Here is a 6902-nt window from a genome sequence, read left to right as displayed (position 1 = left end):
AGTAGCAGCTGGGTCTGCACGAAAATCAATCTCGAGAACTCGGTTTTCTTATAGCCACAATAACCGTATCTACTCAAGAAAACTCAAAGTATCGTGTTGGCCTTTACTAATTTAAAACCAACGAATCTGTTTTAAACTTTAAATTGGTATTAGAGTTGAAGGTTTTGAGAGATCTCACCATACGCTTCGTTTGGAATAATAGAAAAAGACAAACTTTCTCCTAAAACAAGCAGTTAATGAAAGGGAAAGACAAGGAGCAATCTAAGCTCCATTGCTTTTGCTTTCAATCCTTCTTTTCTTCCCTCCCCTTTTGCTTTGCCCCTATTTTCCTGGCTTGATTTTGTGTGGTTCGAGAAGCAAAAGGACTCGGTCTAAAAAGTGAACTGATATTCAAAATTTGGGGTCCCTTTTGGTGCGTGGGAGACAGCATCCCAGCTCGTGCAAGTTCTCGTTCTTGTGAGAATTTCTGTTTGCCTTTCGATGGACCTCAGCTGGACTGTACTGATCAATTTAGAGAAGCAATTTTTGGGCAGTTGAGTGTGGCCCGCCAAAAGACACTTGTCTTTAGAAACATCAATCATTCGGTAGAATTTATTTTACTCTACATGATATATCTAAATCATACTTGTTCCTGATTTTTTTCTTGCTGATGATGTCTGTGTTTCTGATGTCAAAGCCGGACTCTGCTAACATGTGCGGGACTGCGCTAACATGTGTAAAGTGCATGTAGTTTTAGTTCATGGTTCGAAGTAGCCCAAGAGGCTCGTGCTATAGAAAGAATGAGAATGATGCGAGCACCGAAAAACCCATCCATGACAAGCTTCAACTCTGATCCTTTGCCCTTTCTCCGTCAAAAGATTGCCTTTGAACCTCTAAGAGAGCTTAGTTTTCTTGGTTTTGGAGAAGACATTGCCCAGACTAAACTTTCGTCACGGAAAGCAAGGAAGATGGCATGCAGATGTGCCGCAATGTCCTGGCGTTTCTCCAACTTAGTGGCTGATCGGTGGTCAGGAGCCTGCAAGGTGACTACTTCGCAATATATTTCCTATTACCGGATAACAGAGATTGTTTGTCCTAAACGAGATGGAAATCACAAGCTTTATGTACCCAATACACGCTCCTGAGACATGACAATGCAATAGCCCCTGTGAAAGAGCTACAACTTTGCAAAATGATTTTATGTTCCCAGCTAGTGTTTGGAGCTTAATGTACCCAGAAGAGCCGGCAGCATATAAAAGATTATGGACAATAATGAGATCAGGTAAGTTTGTCTTCAAGTTCAATGCATATTTGACTCGCAGAGAGAGAGAGAGAGAGAGAGAGAGAGAGACGTTATTGCACATGAAGATAGTTGTAACTTCCAAGTTTATATACTAAAGTTGACATTGATTCATCAGAGTATCTGGAGCTGTAGAGACTCCATGTGGCATCAGCATGATGGATTTTAATTGCCGCAGTGTACAATGAAACAGCAAGCAGGGGAGCACATAAAAGATGAAAGGGATTCTATTCTAAAACCTCTTCCCACACAGGAGCCAGAAAATTCATATACTCCTGATAAATGCTTGAACCAGCAGCTATATAGCTTATTTCATCATGTAGAAAAATTATATTATACATATACACTGTGGCAAATACAGATTGCGGAACTACACACAATGAATGTTTTTGAATTTTTTGCCGAATACTTGGAAATATCCCTAGGAAATGAATCAGAGGAAACTCGTCATCATATGACTTCATCATACCCTGCTCTTCGGCCATTCTCTTTAATGACTGGTAAGCCTGGTACATGGACCGTCGGTCCTTAGGTCTGAGAAATTATGCAATTGCAAGCGATTTTAAGGAACTGCAGATTTTCGCCATCATGGCCGTATTCCCAGATACTTTTGTCAACGACATCCTTAATTCCTCATCAGTTTTGTTTACCTCGAGAGGCTTTTGCCCCGTTACCAACTCCAAAAGCACCACCCCAAATGCGTAAACATTAAACATCCCACTTCATCGAAGCAACCATGGTGCCCGAGTACTCCGGAGCAATGTAACTGAACTCCCCTGAATTGCCATTCACAAAACTGCTCTCGATGGACTCTGCGGTAGTCATGAGCCTTGCTAAGCCGAAATCAACTATTCGAGCCTCAAGGTCTTCGTCGATAAAGATCACATACGAGCACAAGTTTTGATGCAAGAAGGGTGGATGACACTCGTGATGAAGCCAAGCAAGGCCTCTAGCAATAGCTAAATCGACCCGGAACCTAGTTGGCCAATTTATGTAACACCGCTTCCATGCAACGAAGAGTAAAGAGTGCCATTCGACATGTGCATGTAAACCAACAACTTCTCTTTCTCCACTATACAAAACCCCAAAAGGTGCGCCAAATTTGGGTGCCTCAGTTGTCCCAACTGCTATATCTCCGACTGGAACTGCTTTACCCCGAGCTTACAAGTATTGAGCCGCTTGATCACCAGCCCGGAGCCATCCGGGATGATGGCCTTGTTAGTGTAACCAGTCCTAGTAGAAATGATTTTATTCTCCGTGCTGAAATTATTTGTGGTGGCCAGTAGATCAGCCAACTTGACCTTCACGATCTGCTTTTGGAACAAAGAAACCTGGACAAGCATATGAGAGCCCTAAGCTTCTCAGCCAAACACTATCATCGTCCCTCCTGATCCCATATATCCTCTTCCTCCTCCTCACAACCCTCAGATGATACCAACCAAGACCCAGCAACAGAGATGCCGTGGCACAGAAAACCCCTGCAGCAATTATGATTGCCAGGTTCTTCTTGCTCAACCCCCCACACTTCCCTAAAGGCCCTCCACAGAGATCATTCCCTGCAAAACTTGCCTTGTCAAACCCATCAAAGAACGAAGGGATCGTCCCTCTACAATCATTGTTCGCGACCGAGAACTTCTTGAGCCTTCCTAGAGTCAAAAAATTCAATAAGGTCTAGTCCCGGTGAGGCGATCATTCGAGAGCACAAGATTGTTCAAGTAAGCACAGTTCACTAGCTCGTGTGTTATAGAGCCCGAAAGGTGGACAGAGCATAGGGTGCGTTTGTTTCGTGGAAAATAAATAATTTGAAAAATATTTTCCTGAAAATGATTTTTTATATCGCTCACAAAAATGAACGAACGATGACTATTTTCATTGTTCACGAAAATATTTAGATATTAATTGTTGTTGATAATGAAAAACATTTTTAATTAACTAATTATTTCAAACTATACAAATGTTTATTTTTTGGAATATATTTTCTCAAATCATTCATTTTCCCTAAAGCAAACGAAGCCTTCATGTCACAAGCAAGGAAGCCATGTGCATATTGGACAAGGGATCGAACCAGAGAAGCCATTGTTTGAGAGATCCAAGGTCTGCAAGTTCTGGCAATACTGCAATGACTCCGGAACCTGCCACGACAAGTCCAAGCCTCAGAGCTAGAGGTTGCGTATGGTCGTTCCAGCACGAACTTGCACATGGACCCGACCGAGGAGTTTGCGAATCTCCAAGAACTCAGCTTCCCTTGTGGGTCGCCGAGCGAGGCTTTGAGACCCTGCAAGCACTCGACATCGTCCTCAACGACCGCGATCAGTTCATACCGAACGAAGAGGACCATTCGTGAGAGGCACAGCAAATGGTGTTCTCGGGTGACTAGCTCTACGGGGTGAGTTCTACGCGCAAAAAGTGGGAACTTTGGGAGTGAAAGAGGTATGAAGAAGGTACATCGACCAGAAATCTGCAAAGAGACAAACAGAATCTGAGCTCCTTAATTCTATGGGTGAGGATTGAGTGCCTTTTGCGAGTGTCTCGATCAAATTCAATGGTGAATGAGGTTCTTGATGATTAACAATGAATTCGCTAAAGATGGATTCTTGGAGATAGTATATAATCAAAGGGTTTTGAGCATAAAAAAATGGAATAATAATAAAAAAAAGAGATGGTGCTTGTTTTCTTTTCTAATTTTTGGTCGGAAATGGTGCTTATTCACTGCTCATTGATTTCGAAATCCTCCAACATCAACAGCAAAATGGGCAATGGCCAGTTTTTCGGCTGCAATAGTTGATCCTCTCTGATTGATTACTCTAATCTGTCCAATTGGAACATACCAGGTACACCAAGCCAATTACGTATGAAAAAGACAATGCAATACGTCCTTAGTTTTACGGAAGTAAGTTCACGTGATATTTGCATCGTAATTAACCTGATATTCTTCGTTACGCCATTCATAAATCGAGTTTATTTGACGTGAATGATACGTTATTGCTTTTTGGTGAAATGGGTTTAACGTTTGGCCTCGATGCAGCCAATCAGGCGCATTCGATTTGGATCCATGCGATTCGTGGCCCCGCCACTTGGGAATGTGGGGCTTTCATGTCTTTCCTAAGACGATTTCCTCAATTTGAAAGTTCAAATCAAACTCATCTTTCTTCCCCTAAATGCTTGTTCGAAGCATGAACTTGCATCTTTGTCTAGTGTTTGAAAGTTGAAACGTGCCAAAAGGGTTTTCTTTTCTTGACTTGGTAAAGTTGTAAGTTGGGTATTTGGGTCTCCCACTTGGGATATAAGTTTGGTTCCAAAGAAATGATCTTGGAAGTGAAATCTCAATCATGTCTGTCCCAGACTAGAACTGTACAAGGAACGCTGCCGACAGCAACCTTTCGATGTAACATGCGCGAGAATTGAAGATCGAGTTGAAGCATATTCATAGAGAAGGCAACAAGTGCATTGATTGTAGAATCACCTAAAAAATCCCTCTATGTACATTAATACCGTGTCGGACTTGAGCAACCGTTTCAAGGGGCGCTCGCTTTTGTATTGATTCGTGAAGATCAGAGTGATGCGATTAGAACATAAGAATCGTGTCGATCTTAATTATAAATTATCGATCCTTTTTATAAGTAAAGTTTTTGCGAAGAACGAAATTAACTTAAATATTGATATTTATTTGAAAATGAGCTACTATACAGAAAGACCCACTAAACCAGGAGACTATTGAAATGTGTTTCCTAACTTTTTGATTGGCACTATTAGCTCTTTGGTCTTGTAAATTTGGCATTCAATTAACAAAAATGTCAAGAATAGCAGTCAAATATCTAAGCTATCAATTAGTTGCATTTATATGAAGAAAATAAAATAAAAAAGCCGTAAACATATTGAAAATGTGCCAATTCAGCTGTAAACATCTTGCGGTTATGCCAATTCAGTCCAATTAGCCAATTTTGGCCGGAAATCGCTAACATGGACAATCGCGGCCGGCGCTAACATGGAAATCTTTTAATAATATTGTAATATTCTTTTCGAATTTTTACTTCTTTATTTCTTTTTTCTTTTCTTTTGCGTGTGTCTATATATATATATATATATATATATATATATATATCTTGCAGAAGGACAAAATAATCTGGCCGGAAATAATTACACGTGTCGATTCGCAGCTCGTCTTCGTCTTCTGCAACCGTCGCCGATTTTGAATAAAGTTTTCACGCCTTCCCACCCACCGTAACGACCTTCGCGTGGACCGGCGAACACCCCCGCGGGCCCCACACGTTTCCCCTCCTCTCCTGCGCCTGGCGCGATCCCAAAACAACCGAAAAAATCGCGCCTCGCCCCCCCCCAAACGCCGCCGCATCGGGGCCCGCCGCACCGCTTTTCCTCGGAAGTCGGGTCACCCGTCGTCGACGTCTCCGAATGGGGCCTCCGTGGGGCCTTCTTTTCCCGACCCACCCCCCCCCCCAGCCGCCGGCGTTCCGAACCGCCGCCGTCGGCACGGTGTTTGGTATCCCCCGCGGACGCGGGGTCACGAGGTCGAAGTCACCCGTGGATGTATGGGCGTACCTAGCTCGCGCTGGATGAGTTTCGAACTACTAACATCTCGATAAGGGCACCGACCTCAGACTTTTCCTATCGAGAATGGTGCTATACAAAATACAAGTTGAGCATGCGTATTTTCACAAGTAATGAATGATTTGAAAAAAAAAATTCCTAAAAATAATCACTTATATCGTTAACAAAAACGAACGAACAAACAAATGAAAAATATTTTCATCATCCGTGAAAATGTTTAAATATAAATTATCGTTGACGATGAAAATTATTTTCATTGACTAATTATTTCAAGCAGTATAAGTAATCATTTTAAAAAATACTTTCCACTTCTTTCTTCACGAAATAAACGAGGAGGCCCTATCGATTCTGTATACACCAAGTCTCTTTCCTTTATTATCTTCAATTTACTGACTTAAGTATTAGGGAGGTCGGTCGAGGTCATGTTGGATGTTATCTATGAGTGCATGTTGAATCCTCGTTTGGAGCTCCGGCGAACACCGAATGACCCAAATTGCGCATCGACATGTTGGAATGTTTTTTAACGATGACACGAATAATCAACATGAATAAATACCAACCATTTCCGTTTCGAAAGGGGTAGAATGGGCACGGCAAAAAATGGTAGGGGAAGAAATGGACCGAGAATAGTCAAATTCTCTTGCTCGGAAAAGTTCAAGAAAATTGAGGTGAAAAAATTATGTAGATTTGAAATTTCATTGGACCCAAAATTTTTTTTGGTCTCTCCAAATTGAAAAGAAAAGGTGGAGAACCGAAAAACAAGATGAGCAATTACCGACCATTAAAGTTTTGGGTCGGACATTTCAAAATAGGTATTGGAGCCATATTCTATTCCAATTTATTTCGCACGCCGGCTCTCATTCGTCGAATTTTAAGTGTCGGTTTTTGATCTCTTGCACATGGCGTATGAGGGTGTTAAAAGTATCCTACATATTTCGTCTACGTTTATATACTCTTTTTATACACATGGTCTCTCTTCGATAATAAGCTTAATTCTTCGTATCCGGCTTTTGAAATATCAACTTTACCCTTTCTTTTTTCTCGCAAAATCACAAGC

The 6902-nt window shown here is 41.6% G+C and overlaps 1 pseudogene; it reads right to left on the bottom strand.

The window, feature by feature from the left end:
- Positions 1–1506: 1506 nt before the first annotated feature.
- On the bottom strand, positions 1507–3617 carry LOC115670379 (inactive LRR receptor-like serine/threonine-protein kinase BIR2; annotated as a pseudogene).
- Positions 3618–6902: the final 3285 nt, after the last annotated feature.

This window comes from Syzygium oleosum, unplaced genomic scaffold (genome assembly GCF_021117445.2).
Source record: "Syzygium oleosum isolate NSW1041296 unplaced genomic scaffold, Sole_v2.1 Sole_v2.20, whole genome shotgun sequence".
In the NCBI taxonomy this organism is placed as follows: Eukaryota; Viridiplantae; Streptophyta; class Magnoliopsida; order Myrtales; family Myrtaceae; genus Syzygium; species Syzygium oleosum.
Note: the sequence above shows the minus strand (reverse complement) of the source record. Positions and strands in the feature narration are given on the sequence as shown.